Below are 14,928 nucleotides of genomic sequence, written 5' to 3'. Positions count from 1 at the left end.
ATTGCGTAGGACAAGCTTCGTGAGCTCGGTGCTTTTAATTTGAAATGTAGCTAACTAACTCTTCTGTAAATGGAACTCTGTTCATTTCTTAATAGATCCACATGATGACAGTGTTTTTCCTGCCTAAATTCACACCTCTAAAGAAAGTATCTTAAGTCATTATGATTGGATTTCATCCCAATTATGATTATTATTTTTGATTAATACGAATCGAGAAGCGAAATTTTGAGATTGAAACGGTTTTAATTCGCATAGCATATGAAACATACAATAATAAAAATTAATAACTTTAAAAATAAAAAAAATAAAAAAAAACCAGCGACATTATTTTGTCGCTAATCTGCTAAGTGCACAAAACAACACGAAAAATTCGTCATACATTCGTTTACAAGTATTAACGCACGCTCGTAGTTGTAAATGCCGCTACATGGACACAGCCGTGCATTTAATGTGTTCTATACGCGTTGCAGAATAATAAAAATTGGATCAAGTAATGAGTACTTTTAAAAAGAAGGTCTTTTTGTTTTGTTGTTGCTTCTTTTATTCTCGCATTGGATAACGCAGAGAAATGAAAATAATTCATAAGAAGAGCAAGAAAACCTAATGTATTATAGTCGAAGAGTGTACGTCAAAAAAACTGATATGTAATTAGATTCGTTACCAAAAGAGAACGAGAACGAATGTAGGACAAAAGCGAAAGATTTAAATATGTCAGTGTGAGCGCCTAAAGTAGAATCCAAACTTCTATAATGCGTACATCAAAGCAAAATTACATTAACGAAAAGGTTAAAATCCTCCTCATGGCCATTTCTATTTGATCAATGATTAAACAATTGACTTAGCGGTAATCTATTGAAAAATGTATTCTATAGGAGATAAATATTTTCAATCAAATTTTATCTTATCATTAGTGAATATATACAAGTTGTTTCGTATCCCTCAAGCGACAAGCAATTTCAACAGAAATTCAATTTCTATGCCGAAGATGTCACGTGTATGAAGTTATCATAAGTGTTTGCGGAAAATCCTAGCAAATGGCAACAAGAACTGTATAATGTATTCGAAAGGAATAACTAAATATGTCATGCACATGACTCTACATACTATATTTCTTTCGTTTACATTTTATTTCGTTTTATTAACATTCTTTAGATGCGTTCGTATGAGAAGCGTGATAAGAGGGAGAAATAAACAGTCGAAATTGTGCCGTGAACTTGTTGAGGCTAAAGATATGGGAAAAGTGCGTGAACTCCTAAGAGTATGCAATACATTTTTATAATGTGCATGACTTTATACACAATTACTACAACTACAACAAGCATATTGAATGCGATAAAATAAAATTTGACTTTGGAAACATTTATCTATAATATTAAATTAAATTCGATCTGGACCGAATCTTTTATACCCATCAACGTTATTATAAAAAAGACAAAAGAACCGAACGAACATAATTTTCATGTTCTATAAAATTGAGTGAGTGCAACTGATTTTTTCTAGTGTCAAAATAAAAGTTTTTGTCGTATAGGCATGGGGGTGTTGTAGGCGTGTCTTTTAAAAAGTTTAGGTCAATTTCAAATTCTTTTGCAAATTTGTAGGCGATATATGCATTTTCACTAACGGGAGAATGCTTACCACAAATACTGCAAAATTTCACAACCAGACAGATGGACAGACGAGTAGATGGATATTGTTAGGTGCATTGCAAATTTGAAACCGGCCAAGAATTTGTATACTCTATGCGGTTTTTCAAGGTTGTTTTGGCGCGTTATAAAGGTATTGAAAATACAATTCAATTTCGATGCACTATAAAATTGGGTAGGCGTGGTCAATTTTTTCAATTTTTCTGCACAAATCCTACAGCATTGCCCATAGAATATGCATTCAAATTTTCGTGTTTATGAATTTATTTGCTGTAGTTAACGAGTAATGAGCAAAAACCAACTTTTCGCAGAGGTGTTCTCATTTAACATAGTGCTGTCTGCGTGTCCTTCGACCGATTTCGCCCATTCTCAATACCATGCTGCATGCAGGAACTTCTATTGCCTCTGCGAAACTTGAAGCCGATAGCTTCATTTTTGCAACTAGGACAGACGGACGGACATGGCTAAATCAACTCACGATTTCACGCTGATCAAGAATATATACACTTTATAGGATTTTTGAAACTTGCTTTTGGCTGCTACATATATTATAAAAAACAAAAAGAAAAGAAAACAAAATGAGTAAGTATATCCCACTTACAGTGGTGGGGATAATAAGAAATTTTAGAAATTTAATTTAATTTTTTTATTTAGTTTTCCAAATCTATTTCGTCGCCTTCAAAGTAATCCTCAAATTCAAATAATATTTCTTATTAATAGTTCGACTCGGCGGAAGGAGCCCATAGTGCACATAGTGCACGATAAGCGAAGAAATTTGTTAGTATAACCGTGATTTTTGAGTTGTAACAATTTAAGTGAACAATATTTCTCAAATATATATATATATATATATGTATATATATATATATATATATATATGCGTATTGTCTCAATTGGCAGCTAATCATTCTAATTTAATCGTGGATAATTTCCACTTTCTCTCACTTTCTTAAAGAAAAAAAAAAAAGAAAAAAGAAAGAAAGAAAAGCAACCATGATATTCTTTTCTCTATAAAACTTTACTTAAATACTTGGAAAATATTCTCTTTTCGAGTGAAGATTTTAATTAAAACCATCACTCTTACTGTTATTTACTGTTCATTTTACTAGTAGTAAGAACAATAAACGAAGTTTAGTAAAAATTTCCCAAGATTCAAAAGTTAGTATAAACTGAAGAAAAGTGCATAATTGAACTCAACGGGGTTTAAGCCGAAACTACTATTATTACTACTACTACTACTACTGCTACTACTACCAGTAGATAAATGTTACTTACTACCTTCGGTGCAAATTTTCAAGCATTTAACTTTTTCTTAATCTTCTTAAATTAACGCGTTTTTTTATTTATTTTTTTTTTTTATTTTTTTATTTTGCTTCTTTCCTGATTGTTTTTATATTCATTTACAGGTACGAACGCGTTATAGCACAGATAACAGATAAGCACACCTTTCGTTCCTTTATTCTTTCTATACTAAATGAAAAAAAGTACAAATTCTTTCATTGATGTGACTGATGAAGAAACCTTTAAAAAATTTATGTTGCTTGCGTATAAGTAAAAGAGAAGGAAGCGTTTGCTGTTTAGTTTAATGCTTGTAAATAGTTTATGTAAATAAAGTAAGTCGGAAAATTAACTTCACCTTGACGATCCTCTTCAAAAGGATACAAGAAGGACGTTGTCCTGTAAACTCAGATGTATGCACCCAAGAGCTAATGCGGAGCATATTCCCTAGTTATGAGATCGAATAATTGCTCCATATATTATTTTGTTAAGTACACATTAAGGATAAGCTTGCTAAGCAGTTTGTAAGCTGACTTCTTTCTGGCCCAGAAAATAGTGCTTTCGACTGAGAGATTTCATCATTGTACCCTACAGTACTTGTGGTACAGGGTTTATATTAAATTTGTTCGGGCGATTGTAACACCCCAGCAAGATTTGTGATCGACCCATGCCTTATTATATCAATCGATTGAGAATCCATGTCCGAATCGATCTAGATTTGTCTGTCCGTCTAATATCTGTTCATGTATATTTATTTGTTTTCAAACTACAGGTCGCAAGAAGGTCAAAAACAGGTACACTGGGGTGCTTTAGACCAAGGACCAACATTTTTGAATAGTTCGGATCGGTACACTTCTTCAATCACTCGTTTTTTCAGTTTTCACAGCAGATTTGCAATAATCAAATCCAAGCTTCTCTTTCGGTGTCAAGATTATGTGTCACTCATCCAGGAATGTTGATAGTGAACACAAGTTTTTGCTGATTTTTTAATAAAATTGAGCGTATAAAATAAAACGGAATAGTTTGAAATATTTGTCGGGTATTGCTATAAAAATGGACACCCTGTTCGAACAGACAATAAGTCGCTGATTGAAAATTGTGTCAATCGCGAACAGTAATATCTGCCGACAACGGATAGAAGACGATGGTAGCACATTCTATGTTGCATTACTTATTTTTCGTGGACGACGTTTGTTGTATGGGCCCGAATTTCGCCAAGCTGTCCACTGATATACTACACCTATTTCTTGTTCTAATTGCATGAGATGCTGTTGACAGAATTCTCTAGCGACCGCTTCGTTTGGTTGGAATTAACCATAATATAGTATACACAGCTAACCATCATGTGGCGAGATATGTGTTGCTATTATGATTGATTATTGTTGCTCGATATCCAAGCTAAGCACAATCACAAATCCAGTCCAAATGAAATTAGCGCCACATGTGTCTTAAAGTTTGAAATTTAGTTTCGCATCTAGTATTAGCCAGTAGCAAATATCTTGAATATTGATTTAATACTAATTCATGTTTGTGACGGAAGGAGTTAAAAACTCCCAATTAGATCTACACCTATGCCAGTAATTTCATTTCAGCAATCGAACCAATTTATTAACTACGCAGCGCAATCATAAAAAAATCATCCAACATCAACTTATACTTTTCACGTGACGACAGGTAACAATACTAATGGGCACTCACGACGTAGCTGCAGGCAAAGGATTGTCGACCCAATGTTCCAATAACAGGAACTATTTCTGAATGGACTTAACATCAGCCGCATTGCAACGATAAAGAGGCGGCCATTCGAAACACGCACATTCAAACAATTGCTCGTTTAACTTGGCGAAAAACTCTCTCAGTTACAGAAGAAGAATGATAACCTTGTCCTCGATAAACCTTTCAAAAGTGTTTCAAAAGAGAAAACGAAAGATTAGAGTCGAAAACTCTAAGAAGGCCAGGAATTTTGCCCGTTCCAATTTATATGGATTGATAAGATAGTCCAGAGAAAAGAGACGCTTTCGTTCGTTTCTTACAAATTTTATAATTTTGCGATGAAATATAAGCGATTCAGAATTTCAATTCATGGAATCCCTAATGTTCAGTTGTGGGTGTTACAGATGAAAGTACACCACCATATCTTTTCCTTTATGGAGAAAAAAATTATTTAAAATTTTCTTTCTTCTAGCGCTTAGTTGACATTTTGAACTATATTGAGTGAATGTGCTTGTGAGTCAATCTCATCCATATTTAAACTCATACTATGAGATTGATTTAAAAATACATGTGCCAAATTGCAGCTTCCACCATCGCTTTGTGCGATTTCAAGGAGACGAGACTTTCATGTGTAAACATTTTTTGTCTCCCGTTGTTTTTCAAAAGGATTAACGTATTAAACAAATTCATATGCATGATTCGTATTTCTATGACTATATATTCAATTAAGAATAAAAAAAAAAAAAAATTTTTTTTAAATTTATTTCTTAAATAAAAACGTGTAAAAATTTCGTTCACTTGCATAGAGTTCTAATTCATTCTGCATTGCTTATCCGAACGTTCAATTATTAATGCTTACCGGTATGCTATCAATATATATATATATATATATATATACATATATGTTTGTGTATGTGTATGCATGTATGTGATACCGAGAATGTATATATACATATTACATATATATATATATATATATATGATACCGTGTGTATAACATAACCATATGTATATGAATGACAAATGCACGGCGTATAACATGTATTAAAAATTCGTTGCATGATTTTGGGAGCTAAAATAAACTGAGGTGTAAAAATATTTAAAACTAACAAAACTATGTTTTTGTGTGAACACTCAAATCTCATGTTCTAAATCTAAACTACATGAGAACATTAAAAACACCCACATAACAAACATATGCAGCAGGCAGAGATATAATGTCAGAATTTAAGAAGAGCATACGTATAACATACATAAACATTCGTTAGAAACTGACAGCAAGAGTGAAATTAGAATAAATGAGTGGCTTAGTTAAAAGGAAAAATACCGGAGGTTAAAATTAAAAAGGAAAAAAATGTGAAAGTAAAATTTGCTCGCATAGGTAGCATGCTATCTATATCATATTATATATATCCATAGCATAGAGAAAAAAAGAAAATTGCAAATTTCAGTAAAATAATTTCAGTGTTCACCTTTTAATGCCCAACTTTTATATAAAGGTGTAATAACCCGAGGAATATTCTAACCATTGAGAGTAAATGAGATTGTTGTAATGTTTGCTTTATGAATGTAACGTACATACGTTTTCAAATCGATCGAAAAATGTTCATCTTCTTTTGACATACTTCGCTAAATATTATTAAGCAAGTTTTATCTTTTTTAGCAGAGGCTAACTGCTTGCCAAAAAAATTTATCAAAACTTTTTGCAAACACTTTTAGAAACCATGACATATAAGATTAATTATGAAAGAGTGTGTGTCCCAGACATCCACGGTACGATGAGATAGTGGTTAGTAATAACACATATACTACGACAAGCTTTGTATACCTTTCATCATTCATGCTTCAAGCTATGGGAAAACACTAAGGTATTAAATATTTATATATGTAAATGTAAGAAACCGTTACTACATACGTCAGATTATGAAATTAGAAAGGAGGTAACACAACATAACATAACATAACACATCGCAACACAACACAACACAACACAACACAACATACATAAACGTTAGGGTGAAAAGTAAAAGAAAAGCGAGAATTTCATAAGTTTATATAACCTATAAAACTGTGTCAAGATGCATTAAATAAAATCTTTGCTCCAGAATTTATATATAAAATAGAATCAAGTAAGAAATATATTATGTAAAGCCTGAAATGAATTTTAAATAGTTCACTTCTGCTGCTGCACGTTTTTCATCAATTGTATACGCGTTAGAATCAATCAGAAATAAACTTCAAATCATTGAATTTACTTATCGTAAATAAGTACAGTTTATGATCACATCACATTTAAAAGCTTGACCTTAGATATCTTACATAGCATGCACCTTGATGAGTTAAAAACTGGCTACAACCGAAAATTTGATCTGCCCAAAACCGACAACACTAATCAATAATGTAATTATAATAATAATTTCTACTTGTTACGAACTTATTGACCTTATTATAATCCATCTATCCTTAGCTGCTTTTTTTAATACGAAACTTTCAAAATAAGTCACACTATGTAACTTGTGGTGCGCGATTGTAAGGCCTTGTAAGGCGTTTGTAGCCTTTCGTTTTGTTATAACAATCGATTGTAAATCATTTTCTGAATCGACTTAAACACGTGCGTGCATCTGTCGGGACGAAAGCCTTTCAAAATTGATCGGATTGAATCGCTTTTCATACGGAATCTTATTTTGACGAAAGTTACCTAGTATTTTAGTGAAAAATTTTAAATAGGATAACACCATTTTTTTGGATACACTCCCTCACTTATAAGCTTTCTTAGAAAAATTAGTGCTTTATACAGCAACAAAGTCTAATTTTTGGTATTCTACAATGAAAATTACTACAAATTGATAGTTTGACATATAAACTTTCTTGCGGCAACTTTGAAGTATGCATAGATGGACATTTTGAATTTCTTCCTCTACAAGAGCTCCCGTAAAACGTACACCTTTATTCGGCAACATGGTATAATATTTAATATTTTATTACGAAAATGATTGAACAGGTCTATTAGACGATATGATTTAGGATAATGATTGTACTCTCTTTTCTTCGAGTATCCACAATTTCAAGTTGTTAAGACTTCAAATATTTTTATGTTCTATGCGAACAGACGAGCACCTAAAATGAGTTAAATGCACTGATGATAGAATGATAAAATAATAATTTCGCTCATATTGTGACTGCATAGATTGCAAATTTTCTTCCTCTCCCCGTTTAAATGACAGAGACAAATGTACGCATATAAATACGATTTTTGGAAGCTGTCAACTATGACAGAAGTTTACTTAAAATTTTTCCAATTATTGTTGATAGGAGTTGTACTTATGCAATAGCGCTTCACTAAACCCTACAAAAACAAAAACAACATGGACCAGTAGAAATATTGTAGTCAGATAAAGCCGACCACTACATAACTACATAACCATCACTTCGCCTAATACCGTTCTGCCTTTATTTTCGTGATAAATATGATAAGTTATACCTTATTCCCATATTAAGGTCAACTTTTCATATCCAATAGATGGGGATAGTCCCGTAACAAAACGATCTTGGGCTCAATGAGTAGCCCATATTTTCGAAAAAAGATGTCTAACGTGGATACGATAAAGTGGAAAAGCTTCACGCGCCAATAAGTTGTTGGAGATCCTAAAGGCCTTCTCCAAGGAAATCCTAATCATAAAGAAACACCACAATGGGCCAAACGGAGAGCACTTTAGCGTTATGAAAACTACTGAACAGATTAATCAGAGATTCTATTGCGTAGGATGCCGGAAATTATTACCATCGTGTAAAAGAGGTGAAAGGTCAAATACGACCAAAACGCTTTACAAACACAAATCAAACCGGTTGAGCAGTGAGAGAGAGTGGCAAGTTGATGATCGGTTATGATCGGACAGCGAGGTTTGTTGAAGGTGATCTAGTCCAACTGTATAACCAATCGTGTAACGACAGATTGTCTGCAAATTTACAGTCTAAATGGAAGAATCCATAGAAAGTTATTACGAGGATAAGTGACAGAGCCTATAGGATTCAAAAGTATCCGAAAGGCACAGCTATAGTTAAGTTGGCACACATAAGCAGACTAATAACCTTCGAAAATGACTTTGGTCGACACGAACACGATGAGACGGAGGGCAATGTTACGAGAATGCCATATTCCATGATTTGTGTTTTCATGAAAATTAATCGATTTGATCCGAAACCAATCCGTAAAGAAGTATAAAACAGTCAAATCACGAAAGACGGTTCACATTACAATATGAAGTGAGTGGTATATGAAAAACGATCGTTGCAATATCGTTCATGCTTGGGCTAAAGCGCTTCATTATCCCTAAATCTTGTGAAGATATGTCAAAAATTGCGATCTGTAGATCGAACACGAATACCCATGGACGGACATCAGCCAGACATATAAGCTTAAATTGGTCCAGAAAAGGATTCTGAATGGACCAAAGACGAGACGAAAGCTGAGTCTGTTTTAAAACTTTCTGCGTAATGCGTACATCCATAAAAACCGAGTAAGCGCTACTGTAGAGCAAGTAGTGTAAGGCATAATAATAACGCAGAATACCAACTCTATCGAAAACAACACCTGTTCTGCTGCTATACATTCTTAACGACCCATTTGCTCATTCAACATATCTTTTTAATCGAAGACCTCTGGTTTTTTGGACGACATTGGTTCGCCAAGGAATACTTTAGATAAAAAATCTGTTTAGTAACGATGGACCAAAAAACAAAGTGACATTATTTAACTATGTGCAGCTTTTTCAGCAATCCATTAATGAATTCATGCAAAGAATCCCCCACAGCACCCTTGAATCGAAAAATAAATTCATCAATAGGTAGAGCCGAGCAAATAGAATAAACAGCAATGTGATTATAAAGTCAACGTTGCAACACCGGTCTTTGCCCAGTACTTTCCTAAACTTTATGAAATATGGCATTGAACAACTACCACATGTGAAACGATATAACGCAATGTAGTCGAATGTAATTTGATCAAAAAAAAAAAAAAAAAAAGAAAAGATGAGCACGTTTCTCGCTTCTTACACGTCAGGATCGTACTGGCACAGAAACGTTGCGAAACGTATCGCATATCGATTCGATTTGCATAAAAAACTCAATTGTTTACCCTTTGAAAATTAACGGTATTGCAGGTTACTGTGAATTTTGAAAAAAAAAAAAAAAAAAAAAAAAAAATTAAAAAATTTTCAAACGTTATTGGAACATACATATAATGCTCCATGCAAGTCTGCTCAATAGCAGACTTTGACGTGATGTGAAACGTCAAAAGAAACTTGAGCAAATAGACCAGCATGAACTTAAAAAAATAAAACCTCATACACATGGGGCATCCTTATCGCTATACCGTATAAAATTGATTTTTGATAATAAAAAATATGTACTTTTCGTTGCTACTGTTGGAGGTTTTCATCCCTTTACAGCAAAGGCAAACTTTTTCAAGAGTTAACAAAAAAAAAAAAAAAAAAAAAAAAAAAAAAGACAAATAGGAATAAAACTCGTTTTACATTTCTGATAAGTTAAGGATTCTCTCTATACATGGAATAATGAATGGTATGACTGACTGGCTTGGTCACTTGGTCACACAACATCTGCTAGCCAAGGCGGCCGCCTGGTGAGCAAAGGCAATTACCAGAAATTTTTCAAAGTAGTTATTTCTATAATAAACGCACAAACATATTTGTGTAGGTATATGTATGTATATGTGTGTATGTATATATTTGTATGTATGTGTGTAGGCTTTGTAACTAAGAACCCTAAAGCTGAGAAACTAGAACAAGTTTAGAGGATTTTCTGTTGTTTGTGTACGTTTTTATTTGTATTTCTACTGTTATACTTGTTCTTATGTACGTCTAAGCGCATAGAAAACGGCAAATAGTTACAAAAGATTTTAACACATGAGAAAAACAGTAGAAAACAGAATATATATATATATATATATATATATATATATGTACAAAATACATTACGTAGGCATAATGTAATAAATTTGTTCAGTCTTTGGTCTTTTAATATTTTGCATAAAACCGACACGAGAACCTAAAGCTCCGGCATATTTTCACTCTCACTATCTTCATCTTCTACTTCTTCTTTTTGTTCATTATAAATAAATTTTGTATGAAAAAAAAAAAAAAGAAAAAATTGCGAAAGAATATCAAAATAATTATAATAATTATTATTATATTTATTTGAATTAACATCAAAGTGTACTCACCATCTGGTCGTTCATAAGACTACAAGTGGTGTTGCTGTGTATCTCTCTTGTCTTCTCTATTTAGTGTATCCTTGCAAACTGTAATACATATATATATAGAGAAAATAATGCAATCAATGATTTAAATAAAGGCCTGAATGTTTAGCAAATATCTCTTGATAATGTTAATAATGAATGCATAAGAGATGCATATCATTATTTAGGCAATCTAAGAATTCAATGGTCTCTGCTTGCTTACGATACTTATACAACATATGTAATCTATCAAATATGCAAATAAGCTTTCCTTTGCGTATGTACGTACTTAAAATGAAAAACAAAAAAAAAAAAAAAAAAATGGAAAAGAAAAACGCTCATCTAAGTATTTACAAATTGGCTAAACTAAATAATTTATAAACAAATATGCAAACGAAGAGACAATTTCACAAAGTTAAATAATATTGGATCAGTCTTTTATTGAATGATAGTTGTTTGTTCATTCAATGCATTCGCTTTGGATTTTTCCGCATGTTGAAGAGCTTCTTCTTCTCTTCTCGTCCGACTTTACGCATTTGCTCAGCAACGACAGACAATGAAAGGACGGGCACAGTTAGGACGCAGAATACCATCCATTTTAACGAATCAAGTAGAGCTGATAAGTTTTCCCAGCAATTTTTTTGTAAAATGATAAATAAAATCATTCTACTCTCGCCTTGCTCTTATCATACAAAATATCCCACCTTCAATGGGTGGATGTGCATCCTACCGCGAATTAAAATTAGGACAAAACCACTCAATTCATATTTTCTTTATCTGCGTTTTCTTTCTCCTAATGTTTGCTCAAGTGTTTTTGTCCTATCATGGGCTCGACTATGTTCGGAAGAAATGGAAAAGATACCATGCCGATGACAGTTTATTGTGTCACGCAGCTAAAAATCAGTTAAAAATTATTAAAAATTAAGTTATATGCGAATGCAATCGCCGAACAATGTCAGAGCAATTAATTGGCCGCGTCGTTTGCTCAATGAATGATCCATAAGTAAGCTTTACTTTAATAGAAATCACTCCCCTTCAACTAAATAGTTTAATAGGTTACCTTGTTAATCAACAAACGATAAACACTGTTACCAAAAAAAAAAAAAAAACATTTTAAAAAAATAACAAAAAATTTGTGATGAAATTTTTTTTAATCAACAGAACAGAAACGCAGCCTCTCAAGCATAATTAGTTTATATGTCAGAGCGGAGTGCAATTCGCAATTTTGCAGCCCCAAATGAAGTTCTCAGACAAATATGCTTGAATGCGACGTTGACATTTGACAGTCAAAAGCTAGAAGCTTTTTAGATACATTCATTGCACGTTTGCTGATTGGATGATGAATGATAAAATGAATAATCACAATTTTTTTTCATCCAAAATTGTCCGGAATGATTGGGCTCATCGTCATCTATCTGCATACGCAGGCAAGTGAAATTCTTGCGGGAAGCCGAAAGAGATAGTTGAACAACCTCCATTATCGCAACGAGTAAGAGAGCGGTGGTGGTGTGGTGTGATTTGGTTTGCTTTGGTTTTTCTCCAAGCGGTAATTGCATCATGACTTTTCGAAAATGCTTTTGCATGATAAGCGGATGCGTTACCGAATGACGTCGACTGAATTTTTTTTACCTGTCGTATACACACAAGCAAACAACGCAAGCAAACGGGACAGAAAGACGGACGAGATACTGAAAGTGATCCTAAATTGATCGGTGTGATAAAAGTTGTGTTTATCTCCAGCCCTCTTGCGCGTTGCCATGTTGCACGAAGAATAAATTCATCAAACACTGCACAGGCAAAGCTAAATAAATTGAAGTGCTTTCGTAAACATTGTGTTCTCGAAGATTTGCATCCAGCGCTTCTCACCGCTTTGAAGGAGGATCACAAAAGAGCCATATTCGAAGAGCGTTCTGCGTTCAGTGCAGCAACTGAATGAGTAAAAGTCAACCATTTTCAATTATTCGACGCATCGCATCGTTTGATAAGCGCAAGAGCATGCGACAATCGCCAGACTCGGGTTACGTCAAAACAAGAAAATAGGCAGGAAGTAATGTCTTCCTTGTTGATTATTGATTACAGAAATAATTTACTTTTAAACACAATCAGTTGATGAATGTAATCTCATCTTGGTACGAAATTAATATGACATGCAAGGGGTGCGGTAAATTTGGAATGCCTGCCTATGAGGGAACATAATCATTCGCAACTATATCGGGCGCAATGTTCCGCGTGAAAGGATATTAGTTTGAAATTTTTGTAGTAGTGTGCAAAAGTGTGTCCATAAGTTGGGCTAATATTCTCTATTCACTGTATATTCTTGCTTCAGAACTCGGAACTGATTGCGAACGCCACCTGTAGATAATAGAAGAGAGCGGCCAAGATGATTTTTTTTCCCAATAACTTGTGACATTTGTAAAATTTGATTGCACCACTACTTCTTGACTTCTAACACTCTGGATGCATTTGCGTAAGCAATTTTGTTTTTTCAACACAGTACAAATTTCTTTATTCCCGGTAATTATATTAATGAAACCATTCCCACTAGAAAAAAAAAAACAAGAAAACAATTGTTTGCATTGATATTCAAATTCCCCTTATTTTTTGAACATATTACTTTATAAGAATATTTTTTTTTCATTTAAAATTTAATTTTTACATTTTTTTCTAATATTTTTTATAACAAAAGTAAATTAAAAGACATTTATATAACATACCAATCAACTAATTAATGCCAATCAATCGACTAGAATTATTTTTATTTTATATCCTCTCTTTAATGAATGCAAAATTTCAATCAAAAAACAAAAAAAAAAACACCACATTTCTAAAACACTTGAATATTGTAAATCAACGATGCCTCTTAGCTACCGTTTTAATAAATAAAAAAAAGAAAAAAAAAAAAGAACGGGTCGCGGCTACAACCTTTTTCCAAGTGCCATAAAAGAGATCTAATTTATAATGAAGTAAATATTGATTTTCCGTTTCGCAATCATTTATGATAAATAAAATAGAAAATGAGAAAAACAGACCAAACGAATTCTTATTAAAAGCAATCGGTAGGTAACCCAATTCACTTAATATATAAATGTGTTCACAGAACGGCGTACATTGTTCTCTTTGCCTTCTCTAAAGCAAATAATGCATAGAACGCTGGAATTGTGATAAGGGAAACATTCATATTTATTCATATTTATTATTAAAATTTAAAATGGTTTATACAAATCTAATGCTTATGCAAAGTGCGTACAGAAGCATATTGAAGCGTAATTTGTTACTCTATTTATATGTGTGCACGTGCATGTAAAAATGCGTTATATGTGTGCGTCTAAATGCACTCAATACTCTCATATGACATGTTTACAGATTAGTTTGCTCTACATCCAAACATCACCACCAACCAAAAACATCACATGAACAGTACGTTCTGACACATAAACGTTGGCATGTTGGCATCGAAATGCACTTTGCACTCCTCTTTGCGAATAAGCAAGAAATACATACATTTATCCTCGTACATGCCACCAAAAGTTATGAAATCATATCACTTTCAGTTTTCATTCGCAAAAATCGAATATGTGAAAAAATACCTTACAACAACAACAATAACAACAACTATTAGGCGACTTTGCGATGAATATCGCAAAGCATTAAACTATTTGTTAAAAAAAAAAAAAAAAAAAAAAAAATATAAATGTAATGGACGTTACTCTCCCATTCACTCTGAGTGTGTGTGTGTGTGTGTGTGTGCAAGATTCAGAGGAATGTAATTAAAAACTGAGAAATTGCATAACGGGGGGTCGTGTGATAATTAAGTACACAAAGGCATTTGAAATTAGCAAAAACACATTTTTAGCATTGGAAAATTTTTTTATTGCTTCTCAGTAATGATCAATTTAAGTTTGCATTCGTTGAAATTAGTCTTCACAGCAGATTTCCAATAATCAAATCGAAAACACGTGTTTTTCTGTTTGCTTTAAATGCATGGAGAATTCCCCTTTCGTCTTAAAGATGATCGCTCGCGCGTGAAAGAGTATTGGTATT

At 33.0% G+C, this 14,928-nt stretch overlaps 1 long non-coding RNA gene across 4 annotated transcripts in view; it reads right to left on the bottom strand.

Moving 5' to 3' along the window:
• The window catches only part of LOC119645055, an 84,240-nt gene that overhangs the window by 17,550 nt on the left and 51,762 nt on the right, over positions 1–14,928 (bottom strand). For all 4 annotated transcript variants that reach the window (XR_005248600.1, XR_005248599.1, XR_005248601.1 and 1 more), the window contains one exon: positions 10,873–10,950. This is a non-coding gene — a long non-coding RNA (uncharacterized LOC119645055). The remainder of the gene's footprint in view (positions 1–10,872; positions 10,951–14,928) is intronic.

This window comes from Glossina fuscipes, unplaced genomic scaffold (assembly GCF_014805625.2).
Source record: "Glossina fuscipes isolate IAEA_lab_2018 unplaced genomic scaffold, Yale_Gfus_2 1, whole genome shotgun sequence".
In the NCBI taxonomy this organism is placed as follows: Eukaryota; Metazoa; Arthropoda; class Insecta; order Diptera; family Glossinidae; genus Glossina; species Glossina fuscipes.
This window is presented reverse-complemented; position numbering and strand designations above follow the sequence as displayed.